The 15,568-nt window shown below is 50.0% G+C and overlaps 1 pseudogene; it reads right to left on the reverse strand.

Annotated features, from left to right (window-relative positions):
• Positions 1-1,565: 1,565 nt before the first annotated feature.
• LOC147990610 (uncharacterized) lies at positions 1,566-3,435 on the reverse strand (annotated as a pseudogene).
• Between the last annotated feature and the right edge of the window lie 12,133 nt (positions 3,436-15,568).

Genomic DNA, 15,568 nt, shown 5'->3' on the forward strand with positions numbered 1-15,568 from the left:
CAAGAATAAAGCTATTCGGCTAAGATCCACATGTAAACATCATTTCCGAAAATAATACTCCAAGCAACAGAACATCAACTAGCATCATGAAAATAATCATACTAACCACTAATAATCCAAAGGCAGCATGATATCCAAAGTAATACTCCCAAATATAATAACAGGTATCATCATGAAAATAATCATACTAACCACTAATAATCCAAAGCAGCATGATATCCAAAGTAATACTCCAAAATATAATAACAGACATCATCATGAAAATAATCATACTAACCACGAATAATCCAAAGGCAGCATGACATCCAAAGTAATACTCCAAAAATATCATATACAACACCACCATGAAAATAATCATAACATAAGCCACTAATAATCCAATGGCAACATGTCAACCACATAAGCTGCAAAATATAAGTCCTAGAACTCCAAGCAACATCATGGAAATAACAAGATCAAAATACAACTCCGAGAAATTGCCATGCACAAAGTCATGTAGCTAAAGCAATATTTTAAACAAGTTCAAATAATTTAAACCATGTCACCGCATTATGGTGATGCAAATGGAGGGTGTGGCTTGCCTGGGTTGGAAGAAATCACTGGGAGAAAGTGCGAGAAACTCGCGGAAAGGATCGCCGGAAAACATACTCTCTTGGAGGGGGCTGAATAAGGGCAGGGGAAAAATGGTCATTTTTAGAATGTCAAAACATGGTGAAAATAATTCCATCAGAACGGGTTCGACGAAACGAAGAAATGGGCTTTGGATTCACCACAAACAGAGTTGCAAGCAAAAAGTTATAGCCCGACGAAGTTCAGGGAATAATCCGTAAAGATTTCTCCACAAACAGGTCCCTGGACTGAAAAACAGAAAACGTATTTCAGACAATACGCTTTCAGAACAGGAAAGAATATTCTTGGCCGCAACAGAGGGAAATACGCCTTCCTTAAGAGAAAACGCATTTCTGTTTGAAGCAAAGCAAAAATATGTTTTCGGGCAAAGGAAGACGTATCCTGTGGAATACGCTTCCACTTACCACATGGGCAGAGGCGGGGCCAGGAACTCGAGTCGCTGACGGGCGGGTCCCCCAGGGGTGGGGCCCGTCACTTATCCAGCTAGGCAGGGCGGGGTCAACGCATGTGCGGCTGACCAGCGGGGCCCGCATGGAGGAGGGGCCCACCTGGCTTGGCTCCTTCTTCGTCCTCTCGTCTCCCTCGACAGGAAACAGAGGAGCGGCAGGGGAAGCCGTGGCCGGCGCTGGCCCCGCCACCTCCGGTTATCTCTGGCTGGGGCGAGGGCACCAGCGGCCTCAGAACGGAGCGCTGCACCCGCCTGGGACAGAAGGAGCGCCGGGGAAGGAGGGGGTTGACAGCAGCGATGGAAGGGGCGGTCGGCGGCTCTGGTCGGCGTCGGGCGATGAGGGGCAGGCTGCTCCGACAGCTTGGAGGCAGAGAAAAGGTTCGGGGGAGCTTCACCAGAGTCTTGGGGCTCCACTTGTGAAGAAATGAGGGAGGGAGGGGCTCGGCAGCGATTGAATTTAGGCGGAGGGCGGGAGCGGCCATGGCGGTCAACTGAGGCAAGGAGAGCTTCTCGAGCTCGCTTGACAGGCTGGGGAGGGGTAGTGAAGTGAGGAGAGGCTGCTGGTGTGCTTGAAGGGGTTGAGGCTTCTTTATATAGGCAGGGGCGAGGGGGATGGGCTCTGGTGTTGCCGGGCACATCCGGCCGAGGCTCTAGCGACGGCCAACGATCACGGGGAGGTGCGGGAACGCGACGAGGGGGGACGAGCCGCAGGGGTAACGGAGACGAGCGGAGCTCGGGGACAAGAAGAGGAAGAAACCATGGTGCCATTAAGGCTCGGTCGGCCACAGCGCGTCCGTGGGCGCGTGGCGACGAGAGCTGACGGAGGGGCTGATGGAGGGGGAGGTGGCTCCAGGAGGACGGCGACGATGCAGGCTAGCTGTTGGACATGCTCACGCGCGCGAAGACGACGAGAGGAGGAGGGGCCAAAGCACAAACAGTCACTGGGCGCGGCCGCAGTGCACAGAGCGCGTGCACTATGGTGCTATTAATGTGGTCACCGCGTGCACTGGCATATAGTGGGGGAGAGGCTTGACCATGTTGTCTAGTGCGTAGTTCATCCAGGGTAGGTCTCAACTACGGTGGTAGCTCGGTTAAAAGTGATCTGGTTAAACGGTGAGAACCCTCTGAAGTTTACTACAGTAAACTTGGGTGAGCACTAGTGATCAACAGGAAGGGTTTTGGATCCAATGGAGTTGTCTGCGAGGTTGAGGTAAAGAAGGACTTTCATCCTGGTAACTTGGAGAAGAATTGGATCAAGATAAATCATAGTTGCTTTGCAACTGACCAAAATGGTCCAGAAATGAGATTTGGATGATGCACTCAAATGGTGTGGCCACTTGAGCTCAAGTTTGGCAAGGCTTCATTATTTGATCATATAAAGATGTTGTATAAGTTTCATACCAATTGTATTTACCAAAATGGTACTTGCTTCACAAACATCCTTGCTGATCAGAAACTTGCAAACATTCTAGAGAAATATTGGCTAGGTGAAATGGTGCCAAATTTGGTGGAGAGAAGTTATTTGGGTTGGAGAACAATCTGGTATTTTCTCAGAATTAATGAAGCAATATAAAATGCACTTGCTTCACAACCTGAAAATATTGCCAGAATCAAAGATTTGGTCCTGTGCTCACATAGATCAAGAGATGGAGCTTAAATATGGAGGAGGATAATTATATGAGCACATGAAGAGGCATGCAAAATTTCAACTCATTTCGGTACTCCTAGCTACCACTTCCTTCACAGTGCCTTCTGTCTGGCAAAAAGTTTGAAAATTCACTGAGGTTGATGGGCTTGGCAAATAAAATTGAATTTTGGCATCAGGCAATTATTTGTACATAAGAACATGCCCAAAAGGTTTGGGAGAAATCAGAAAAGGATAGGCGGCACTTCCTTCACAGAAAGGCACACTGGACAGAAATGAAGATTAATTATTGGGGGATTATTCTTGGGCTAGGACAGGAAAGTTTGGGCATATTTGAGCAATATATGACCCAAAGAATTTATGAGAATTAATTGGGAATTTTAGGAGTGATGGAAATAAAGGTTGCCACAACCTAGGGCAGACAGGGTTATTCCTTTAATAGAAAAAGGAATATTCCTGAGAAAAAGGTTTTAGGGTTTGGTCAAGTAGTGAAGTGACATGATCTTGGCAAGGTTTTGAGAATGATGAGCCACTTGGGAATGGAAATGAGGATGATCTCCCAGGTGACAAGGCCACAGAACCACTCCAAAAAGAAAAACAGAGCAAAAACCAATAAATCAAAAAGAAAAAGGAAAGGGCCAAAATCCAGGCTGTTACACCCGTGCTCACCTCGCTCTCCCGTCGTCGTCTGCCTGTAGGGAACGAGGACCATGTCGCCCTATGCCATGGACGGCCTCGAGCTCGTCCCCAACGCCGGCCTCCTCTGCTGGAATCTCCAGCCTCACTCCGCGCCCTGGGTTCGGCCGATCTGGGCCTCCCCATGCCCTCGCCGGAGCCACCTGCTGGTGAGCTCCTTCGATGAGCCGCCCTGCCCTTTTCCTTCCTTTCCCTAGTGTCGCGCTGCTGCCGATCTCCTCGCCTCTTCGTCATTTCGCTGCAGGACTCGAGGCCGCAGCTTCCCCTTCCGCTGGATCCCGCCGTCGCGTTGCCCTTTCTGGTCTCTAGCCGCTCAAGTCCTGCCTCACCGTGCCTCTGCTTCGTGCGACTAGAGACGAGACGACTGCTGCAACCCGCTCGTCGTCGAGCGTTGACTGCGTCGCCCCAAGCCGACCTTCTTCGTTCTTGGGCCACTAGCGTGCAGTAGGCCCAGCGCCTCCTCTCCCAGCCAGCCTCAAAGGCCCAACGCGAGCAGCCCAGATCCATCTATTCCGGCCTGTAGTATTTTTTCCCCTGCGCTGCGATTTTTGCATTTATTCCAGTAAAACAGTTTTGCAGTATAGCCCCTAAAATTCATGCATATCATATCTCACAAACCCTGCATCGGAATTAAACAAATTTAATATGAAAGTTGCTTAGAATTTTGTGTAGTTTCATAATATGTCATTTTCATCCATGTTTAAAATGTTTAAAATGTTGTTTGTTTAAATTTGCTTAAATAACTTGCTAAAATGATTTAATTCATAACTAAATAACCGTAGCTCGTTTTAAATAAACTTTATATGTAAATGGGGTTGAAAAATGCCTAGTTTAACATGGTATACTTGCTTTGCATGTTTAACAACTTTAAAATATGGATTATGGCAAAACAATACCAAACCTAGAATATGCACATGAGGATTTTCCCGGACTTGTTGCTTGTTGTTCCGGCCTCATTTAAACTTGCCCAGATAGGTAGTTCTCATTTGCTCCACCCGTTGGCATGTTTAAGAACATTTAATAATGATGGGTACCTGAACGAGAGAGAACTAAATAAGTCACGTGGTGTTTCGTCAATATGCAACGAAGTTGCATATTGAGCTCCAGTTAATTTGTAGGATTGTTTGTGCACTTTGCCATGCCATGCCTCATTAAACCGGACATGCATCATACTTGGTTGTGCATCATGCCATGTTTATGTGATGGTTGTTTACTTTGTTGCTTGCTTCTTTCCGGGTAGCTTCTCTCGTTAGCTTTGGTTCCATTCCGAGTTGTGAGGATCCGTTCGACTACGTCCGTTTGTCTTCTTCATGGACTCGTTCTTCTTCCTTGCAGGATCTCAGGCAAGATGACCATACCCTCGAAATCACTTCTATCTTTGCTTGCTAGTTGCTCACTCTATTGATATGCCGTGATACCTACCACTTGCTATATCATGCCTCCCATATTGCCATGTCAAGCCTCTAACCCACATTTCCTAGTGAACCGTTGTTTGGCTATGTTACCGCATTGCTCAGCCCCTCTTATAGCGTTGCTAGTTCCAGGTGAAGATGGAGTTTGTTCCATGTTAGAACATGGTTATTGTTGGGATATCATTATTATATCTTGTTTACATTAATGCACATATATACTTGGTAAAGGGTGGAAGGCTCGGCCTTATGCCTGGTGTTTTGTTCCACTCTTGCCGCCCTAGTTTCCGTCATACCGGTGTTATGTTCCTTGATTTTGCGTTCCTTACACGGTTGGGTGTTATGGGAACCCCTTGACAGTTCGCTTTGAATAAAACACCTCCAGCAAGGCCCAACCTTGGTTTTACATTTGCACTAACAACCTATCACCTTCCCTTGGGTTCATCTTTATTTTAACCCCCCGCCCCCACCCCCCGGGCCAGTGCTTCTCTAAGTGTTGGTCCGAACTGAGTAGACTGCTGGGCCACCTCGGGGAAACTTGAGGTTTGGTTTTACTCGTAGGATGTCTCATCCGGTGTTGCCCTGAGAACGAGATATGTGCAGCTCCTATCGGGATGTCGGCACATCGGGCGGCTTTGCTGGTCTTATTTTACCATTGTCGAAATGTCTTGTAACCGGGATTCCCAGTCTGATCGGGTCTTCCTGGGAGAAGGAATATCCTTCGTTGACCATGAGAGCTTGTGATGGGCTAAGTTGGGACACCCCTGCAGGGTTTTGAACTTTCGAAAGTCATGCCCGCGGTTATGGGCACATGGGAATTTGTTAATATCTGGTTGTAGAAAACTTGACACTTAACTTAATTAAAATGAATCAACCGCGTGTGTAGCCGTGATGGTCTCTTCTCGGTGGGGTCCGGGAAGTGAACACGGTTCTTGTGTTATGCTTGAATGTAAGTAGTTTCAGGATCACTTCTTGATCACTTCCAGTTTATGACCGTGCTTTGCTTCTCTTCTCGCTCTCATTTGCGTAAGTTAGCCACCATATATGCTAGTGCTTGCTGCAGCTCCACCTCACTACCTTTTCCTACCCTTAAGCTTAAAGAGTCTTGATCGCGAGGGTGTGAGATTGCTGAGTCCTTGTGACTCATAGATACTTCCAAACAGTTGCAGGTGCTGATGATACCGGTGCAGATGACACAAATGAGCTCAAGTGGGAGCCCGATGAAGATCTTGATCATAGTATTGTTTCGTTTCCAATTGCTCAGTAGTGGAGCCCAGTCGGGGCGATTGGGGATCTAGCATTTGGGGTGGTCTTTCTTTATTTTGGTACCGTAGTCGGACCTTGATTGTATTGTGGATGATGTCATGCTATATTTATGTATTGTGTGAAGTGGCGATTGGAAGCCAACTCTTTATCCCTTCCTTATTCAGTACATGGGATGCGCAAAGATTACCCCTCTTGCGACATGCCTACCATGCGGTTATGCCTCTAAGTCGTGCCTCGACACGTGGGAGATATAGCTGCCTCATGGGTGTTACAATGGCGCTCGCTCGTGGCTACTGAACCTGCCTCCAGACTCGATCTCTTCCTGGGGTGAGATGCGCGACCGCTTCGTCACCGTCTTCCAAGGCACTCGCGACCACACTCTAGCCGTGGATGACCTGCGCCGCATCAAGCAACAGTCGGGAGAGACCCTGCAGAAGTACATCCATCAACAGCGTGCGTCTCAAGATCCCCAAGGTGACGGACGAGGCCATCATCTCAGCATTTTCCGATGGCGTCTGCGACATCAAGATGAAGGAGGAACTCACTATCCACGAGGAGCTATGCACGACTCTGGAGCTGTTCAACATAGCAACCAAGTGCGTGAGAGCTGAGGAAGGGCGTCTCTCCCTCCTCGAGCTCCCTGCTGCAGACCCAGAGGAGAAGAAGGCCATGGTCAAGGACGTGAAGCACAAGGGAGTGGCCGTCCTCGTGGCAAAGCAAACACAAAGCGCGGCCGGGACCTCCCCGAGTCGTCCAAGGGCAGCCGTACGGTCTGCGCCTTCCACAACGTGCGCAGCCACAACACCAACGATTTTCAAGAGCTCAGAGCCATTCGAGATGGACACTTCGGTCGACGCCTCGAGTGCAATGACTGGGGCTACGGCCGAGGATGAGGACGAGGCGGATAACGCTGGTATGACCGTGGCCCCCGCAAGGAGTGGCGCGACCAGCCTCATGAGGACCGCTGGCAGGACCAGCCTCGTGAGGGCGCCTGGAGGGACCAGCCTCGCGAGAACTGTCCTTAGGGCAACCCTGGTCTTCCTCCACTATCGCCACCTCCAAGGAGGAACGACGACCACCATCAGGACGAGGGGGACGGGGGCTTCTAGGAGTCGCGCGCCATCGCTTGCATCTTGGGTGGTGCTCAGGCACGGGCTTCCTAGCGCATCTTCAAGCAGTTCTCTCGCGAGGTGAATGCAGCCCTCCCCAAGATCGATGCCACTCGCCCGCTCAGATGGTCTAAGTACGGCATCACCTTCAGCTCGGCGGACCAGCTCAAGTGCGCGGCGACTGCCGACGTCCTCCTGATGCTCTGTTCATCCGTCATCAGCAATGTCCAAGTCACCAAGACCCTCATCGATGGTGGCGCGGGGCTCAGTGTCTTGTCCGTTGAGACATTCAACAACTTTCAAGTGCCATACGATCAGCTTCAGCCCACCAGGCCTTTCTCAGGAGTGACCGACGGCTCCACCACCCCGATAGGGAAAGTTCGTCTCCCTGTCACCTTCAGTTGGCGCGACAACTACCACACCGAGCTCGTCGACTTCGACGTCGCCCACATCCATCTGCCGTACAATGCCATCCTCGGGTACCCAGCGTTAGCCAAATTCATGGCAATGACCCACCATGGCTACAACATCCTCAAGATGCCGGGAAGCAACGAAATCATCACAATCCCCTACGAAGAAAGAGATGCGGTGTGCTCCTTCGAGGGCGCCTTCCAAGACACGGCAATCAAAGACTCTGACAGCAAGGGCCTGAGGGGAGCGGCTCCTCTAGCGGTGCCACCTCAGGATCGGTGCCCGCACCTGGGGCGCCTCCCTCCCTCGCGTAGGAAGGCGCGCCCGGCACCCTCCTCGGGCAGGGCTCGGGGGCTCTCTTCTCGAGGGCCTTCGACCTGGCCAACATCATGAGGGAGGCGCTTGGGCACCACATGGAGGCGTGCTTCGCGACACGTTTCCCTCAAGAGGGCACCAAGCAAGGAGCGCCGGCCCTCAGGAGTTCATCATCAAGGCCACTCAGGAGCTTCAAGAAACATGGGAAATACGCGGCGACCGCCGCCCACCTGGTGTAGCTCCCCATCACTACAAAAAAAAGACACATTCGTGACATTTTGGGCCAAACGAAAAAAAAATTCTGTCATAAATATGACACTTCTATGACGATAATTGTGACAAAACCTGGTATCATCATAGATGTGGTGGGATCCTACTTATATGACAAAAAATCATGACAGAAAATGGGCTTTTCGTCCTGGGCGGGCCGGAGACGCATCTGCGTGACATTCTTTGGGCCGTCCATGACGGAAAAAACCGTGGTAGAAGCGAGGGGGAGGAAAATTTCGGGGAGTTCCCGGTTACGTTGGGAGGTCGGGGGCTGAGCGATGCGCATTTCTCTCGTACATGTACGCGCATGTGTGCGAGGCGTTAGCTCTAACTGAACCTGAGCGAGGCGTTGGGCTCTAACTAAACCCGAGTGATTGCACTGCAGGCTACGCGTTACTGAACCCGAGCGATCGATCGATGGCTCTTAACTGAACCTGATCAAGCGATTCCTTCGCTACTGCTGCAAACTGAAGCCGATCGATGGGATGAACAGTGAGCGTTGCGGGGGGTTTGGATGAACAGTGAGTGGTGGCGTTGCCTCTGGATGAACAGCACCCCGTGGTGTGGTGGAGGGCCGGATAAACAGTAGACGGTGGAGGGGTGCCTGTGGAGGGGTGGATGAACAGGACCCCGTGGTGTGGAGGGCTGGATGAACAGTAGACGATGGAGGGGTGGTTGAACAGGACCCCGTGGTGTGGAGGGCTGGATGAACAGTAGACGGTGGAGGGGTGCCCGTGGAGGGGTGGTTGAACAGGACCCCGTGGTGTGGAGGGCTGGATGAACAGTAGATGGTGGAGGGGTGGTTGAACAGTAGCCGGTGGAGTAGCGCGCGATGGAGGCTGGATGAACAGGACCCCGTGGAGGCTGGATGAACAGGAGCCCATGGAGGCTGGATGAACAGGAGCCTGTGGAGGTTGGATGAACAGGAGCCCATGGAGGCTGGATGAACAGGAGCCCGTGGAGGCTGGAGGAGGTCGATGGTGGAGATGAACAGTGTCCCGTGGAGTCCCATTTTGCGGTACGCCACACCCCTCCCGATCAACAGGACCCATGTTTTGACCGTAGGAGGTCCGTTTCCTCTGTTTTGCGGTACACCAGACCCCCCCCCCCGATGAACAGGATCCCGTTTCGAACGTGGCAGGTCGAACACAAGGCCGTTTCCTCCGTTCTGCGGTATGCCAGGCCTCATTTCCATCGCATGTTCCGTCCAAGCCCTCCCGATGAACACGACGCATTCCGTTGCCTCCCCATGAACACGACGCATTCTGTCGCCTCCCCATGAACATGACGCATTCCGTTGCCTCCCCATGAATAAGACGACGACGCTGTTTCTCCGTTCCGACCCAACCATGTACACGAGCCCTGGCCGTACGTATGCGCGAGTAGGCGTTCAAGACCCCGTCCGTATGTACACATACATGGCCGTATTTTCTTTCTTGCACCCTGGCCGCTGTACGTACGTGTAAATGCTACGTGCGCGCCTCTACTACGACACGTGCGCGCCTCTACATCAACCAGTATGTACATACACGTTCGCGACCAGAATGACAACGCTACATACGCTTCGACCAGGTGGGTCCCGACTGTCAGGCACTTCCTTGCCTGCGAAGATGTAGCTGGTCGGTCCCAGCAGTCAGGGGGCGAATCGTTTTTTTGCCCGGACGCACTTCCTTGCGTGCGAAGATGTAGCTGGTGGGTCCCAGCAGTCAGGGGGAAATGTTTTTTCGCGAAATACAGTGGCCCGTCCGGTGGGTCCCAGCTTTCAGGTGGAGGAATCATTATTTTCCACGTAATAAGGAGGCACTTCCTTGCTGCGGCCGTGGACCCAGCTGTCAGCCTCTCCACGTACAGTCCGCATCCGATGGAAGTCGTTCCTTGACCATGTTGACCACGCCGCGCCGAGAGCACCAGGGCGGTGGACGACGGTGAGGCCTAGGAAAGGGATGACACGGAGGCAGGGAAGACTCGGCAGTTGTTTCCCACGCAGAGGGGAGTATGACTGTACGAGGGTTTACTGGTTCGTCTGCCGTCGCCGGAGAATAACAGCAAGTGTGGGTGAGTAGAGGGATGGCTAGGCCAGCGATGGGAGTACGGTCGGGCGGTGAGGCCTGCGCGGCAGCACAGCCTGCCGCGAGGAGGAGGGAGCAGGCAGTCCCGCCGGCGCTTGTTTGAGCTGCTGGAGCAGTAAGATCAGAGATTGAAGAAGCACGACGGCCGTTGGATTGACATCCAACAGTCAGTGCTTGTGTGTGAACCTTTTTTTAGGAAAGCCTCAAATCTGTGGAAAACAACATACAACCCATCTGCCATTATTTCTAATAATTTATAGCCCATTTGCTAATTCTTAAGGTTTTTTGGAGCCCATATTCTTTTTGTTAGCATTACAGCCCATATTGTGGCAACGGTTAAAAAATTATACGAAATTTTGCATATTTTGGTGCGGTCCGAACTATTTTTAATCCCGAAATTTCGACTCACATTCAAACTGATTTTAAAAATAAATGTATATCAATATAAAATCCAACAAATTCTCCACGCATAAAAATTAATGTAATTTAAAATCTTGAAATGAAAAAAAAAGATATTTGAAACTAATTGCCGGTTTGATGTGTTTTAAAAATGTACAACCCATTTCTCATTACTGATGGGCCATTTTCTTGGCCAGCCGAATGAAAGCTCTCCTCGTCTTGAAAGATTTGCAGCCCAACAGGCCTGACAAAGAGACTTACTTGGAAAATCACAAAAAAACTGGGATGTGGCCGTGGACCCAGCTGTCAGCCTATCCACGTATAGTACTCTTCCGATGGAAGTCGTTCCTTGACCACGTTGACCACGCCGTGCGGAGAGCACCACGACGGTGGACGATGGCGAGGCCTAGGAATGGGACGACGCGGCAGTGGAACCCCGCGCGGAGAGGACTACGAGGGTTCACTAGTTCGGCTGCGGTGTGAGGCTGCCGTCGCCGCAGGGCCTGCCCAGTGGTGGGAATAGTAGGGGGCGGTGAGGCCTCTACGGTAGCACAGCCGGCCACGGGAGGCAGGAGCATGCGGCACGACTGGCGCTGCTTTGGGCGGCTGGAGCAAGAAGACCAGAGGTTGAAGAAGCACTACGGCCGTTGGATGGACATCGTATGGTCACTAGAGCTAGAATCATTCATATTGACTAAGTTGACAAAGCCCTTCATCCCCGTCAACTTAGTATGCCCACAAGTCAGCCTCCCAGCAAGGTGGGTCCCAGCTAGCCGGGGGAGTATTCATTTTTTTGTGCGTAATAAGGAGGCACTTCCGGTGCGTCCGAGCTGACAGCGGGGGGAACGTTTTTTTCACGAAATATGGTGGCCCGTCCGGTGGGTCCCAGCAGTCAGGGGGAAACATTTTGGTCGCCAAATACGGTGGCCCGTCCGGTGGGTCACTGCTGTCAGGTGAAGAAATAATTATTTTCAACGTAATAAGGAGGCACTTCCTTGCGGTTGCCATGGACCCAGCTGTCAGCCTCTCCACATACAGTACTCTTCCGATGGAAGTCGGTCGTTGACCATGTTGACCATGCCGCGCCGAGAGCACCAGGGAAATGGACGACGGCGAGGACTAGGAAGGGGACGACTCGGAGCCGGGGAAGACGCAGCAATGGATGCCCACGCGAAGAGGAGTACGAGGGTTCACTGGTCCGGCTGCGGTGTGAGGCTTCTGTCGCCGCAGAATAACACGGGGTGTGGGTGAGTAGAGGGATGGCCTGGCCAGCGGTGGGAGTAGTAGGGGGTGGTGAGGCCTCCGCGGCATCACAGCCGGCCACGGGAGGCAGGAGCACGCGGCACGACCGGCATTGGTTTGGGCGGCTGGAGCAAGAAGACCAAAGGTTGAAGAAGCACTACGGCCGTTGGATGAACATCATATGGTAACAGGAGCTAGAATCGTTCATATTGACTAAGTTGACAAAGCCCTCCGTCCCCGTCAACTTGGTAGGCCCACAAGTCAGCCTCCCACTATGTTGGGTTCCAGCTGGCAGGGGGAATATTCATTTTTTTGTGCGTAATAAGGAGGCACTTCCTTGCGTGCGAAGATAGCTGGTGGGTCCGACATGTCAGCGAGGGGCACTTTATTTCGTGAAATACAGAGGCCCTTCCGGTGGGTCCCAGATGTCAGGTGGAGGAATCATTATTTTGCGCGTAATAAGGAGGCATTTCCTTGTGTGCGCCCGTGGACCCAGCTGTCAGCCTCTCCATGTACAGTCTACTTCCGATGGTGTCGTTCGTTGACCATGTTGACCACGCCGCGCCGAGCGCATCCAAGGTGGTGGACGACGGCGAGGCCCCGGACAGCAACGAGCCGGAGATGGGAAGGCGTGGGAGTAGAGTCGCAGACAGAGAGGTGTGCGAGGGTTAACTGGTTCTAGTGCGGTGTGGTTCGACAGTCGGTGGAGAAGAACAGGAGGTGTGGAGGGGTGGAGGGATGGCCTGGCCAACGGTGGAGTAGCGCTTCATAGCGAAGCGTGCTAAGCAGAGCTGCTAGCAGCAGGGGGCGGGAGGTGGTCCCGGCGGCGTTGGAGGAAGAAGACGAGAGATTGAAGATGGATGCCAGTCGTTGGATGTAAATCCAACGGCTAACATGTCAGAATCATTTGTTGACTAAATTGACAACGACTTGCATTGGCTTCGACCTATTGGCCCATATTTCAGCCTCCAAAAATGTGGCATGTATTCAACCCATTTTTTTCAGAATTTACAGTCTTTTTTGCGCGGTAGAATTTACAGTCAATTTGATCTTTTTTTTGAATTACAGCCATTAGCTGGGCTAGGTGAACAAATAATGTAGCGTCCATGCGGCCCGTTTATTTTATTTCCTAAAAAATTACAGCCCATTTGCACTTTCTCGAAATACACGATTTTGCTGGGTTGATTCTAATTATAATGTTGGGTTGGGCCAGCAATGTTATCAAAAAATAAAAAGGGGCTGAGCATTTTGTTATAAATATATTTAAATAATAAGTGATATTATTACATTCGTCCTTAAATCTTACCAAGCTTTGTACACAATCACTAGGATTTTCGTGCCAAAACAATCCAGGATTTTATTTGTTAAGAAATTATTTTTATAAGTTAATAAGATGTGGGATATTGTTTTCTTACATATGTAAATATCTGTTAAATATACGATGACAACAAAAATAATATATAATAACATATAAAATAATTTTTTTTAGAAAAACAGGGAACATCTCCCCGGTTCCATTGTTGAGAACGAAACCACAACATATTCTGATATAGCAGCTCAAAGAGCAGTTCGAAAGCAAAGGTAGAAAAGCTACAAACTAGGGGGTGGATGAACAAGTTCTCTGAATAACACAAATCACCCGAACGGTGCCAAAGGCAGAGCGGATAGAGCACTCAAATGACACAAGGAGGGTCCAGCGAAGCCTTCATGGTCTTCAGCCGAGGGGCCGTGTCAGCCTGCGGCGACCAGTAAGCAAGCGGAGACACCGGACTGGAATGCGTAGCATGGTGGATGTCCCTCTTTTTCGGCGCCAGGTGCCCATCATCTTCATCAGAGATCTTGAGACGAGCCCATGGGTCCAGCCCCAGAGCAGGTCGAACCTTGTTCAGCCACAAGTGATCGCCAACGGTTTCTGGAGGGATCTTGTTAGGGTTTCTACGAAGCTCATGAACTTGTCCTTATCCGATCCAGAGGAAAGAATCGCCCAGTTCCTCACCATGTTCCTGATCAACCTCAAGACCCGCGGAATGGAAATCCAGGAGGTGTTACTGAAAATCATAGAATTTCTATATTTCCAGAGGCACCAAAGGACAGCTGAGCTAACAGTGTTTAAAATGGAGCACTTTTTGGTAGCAATCCAGAATCTGGCGACAGATTCGAAGGATGAGCCAATCTGACTAGAGAAATATTCCTCAATGTGGGCCCAGAGATGTTTAGCAACTATACATTCAAAAAATAGGTGAGAACAAGACTCTTGTTCCAAGCAGTAAACACAATCAAGGGGTTTGATGATGTGTCTCTTCCTAAGGTTATCCCTAGTCATCAATTTGTTTTTGGAGAGAAGCCAAAGAAATACATGAATTTTAGGGGGAACTCTCAATTTCCAGACAGCAGGGATAAACACGGGTTGAACCCCTCTAAAGTTGATAACATGATAGAGGGAGCTGGAGGAAAACTTCCCCTTATTGTCCAGCTGCCAAATCAGGGCATCCGGCTCGGCAGTAAAGGTAATGCTTTTGGCAATTTCCTCCAACTGGAACCATTGTTCCATGAGACTATCACTAAAGTTCCTTCTAAAAGAGAGTTTTAGGCATTGACCGTCCCAAACTTCATTGACACTTTTGTTAAGATCATTGTGGACAGAGTAAATAGGCCAAAATTGGACTGCTAGGGGGGATGTGCCAAACCAAGTATCTTCCCAGAACCTGGTTCTGCTCCCATCTCCTATGTTCCATCTGTAGCCAAATTTCACAGCATGCATAATAGATTTTAATCCTTTCCAGAATCTAGAGGTCTTAGGGTTGTAGGAAGGGACAAAAATATTAGGTTTATTTCCTAGGTATTTATGGGCAATAAGAAGCTTCCAGGGTTTCAGGTCTTCCTCATAGAATCTTTTAATCCAAGACCCCAGAAGACAAATGTTAATTTCTTGGAGGTTAGGTATGCCTAGGCCTCCAAAATCTTTTTTCATAGAGACTAGGGCCCAATTAGCAAGGTGTAGCTTCCTATTTCCCTCAAAATCATTACACAAGCAATGAGTCATCTGAGAATTGATGAGGTTCACTGCCCATTTAGGGAACTTGAAGAAGGAGAGGAGATACACTGGAATGCTTGCCAAACAAGCTTGTATGAGGATCAATCTACCTCTGTAAGAGAGAAGTTTTCCCCTCCACCCAGCAATCCTTTTAATGATTTTATCCAGAAGGGGTTGGATATCCTCTCTCCTCAGTTTATCATAATGGAGAGGGATACCTAGGTACTTAATGGGGAAGTTACCTTTATTACAGACTAGAATAGAGAGGAAGTCAGCTAACTCCTGATCATCCATGTTGATAGGGATGAGTTCACTTTTAGAGTAGTTGATTCTCATGCCTGAGACTTGTTCAAACCAGGTTAGAACAGTTTTCAGATTGCTAGCATGTGTGGAGTCATTGTCTAAGAAAAAGATGGTATCATCTGCATATTGAAGGTAGATGATGCCACCAGGGCAGACCTCAGGACAGAGCCCTGCAATCAGACTATGATCAGCAGCTTTGCTCAGCATTTTAGTAAGAACGTCCACTACTAAATTAAACAAAAGCGGGGAAATGGGGTCACCTTGCCTAAGGCCTTTACCAGCAAGGAAAAAATCACTTTCACAGTTATTTAACTTGACCCCA

This window comes from Triticum urartu, chromosome 1A (genome assembly GCF_056163025.1).
Source record: "Triticum urartu cultivar PI428250 chromosome 1A, HENAU_Tu73, whole genome shotgun sequence".
Taxonomy (NCBI): Eukaryota; Viridiplantae; Streptophyta; class Magnoliopsida; order Poales; family Poaceae; genus Triticum; species Triticum urartu.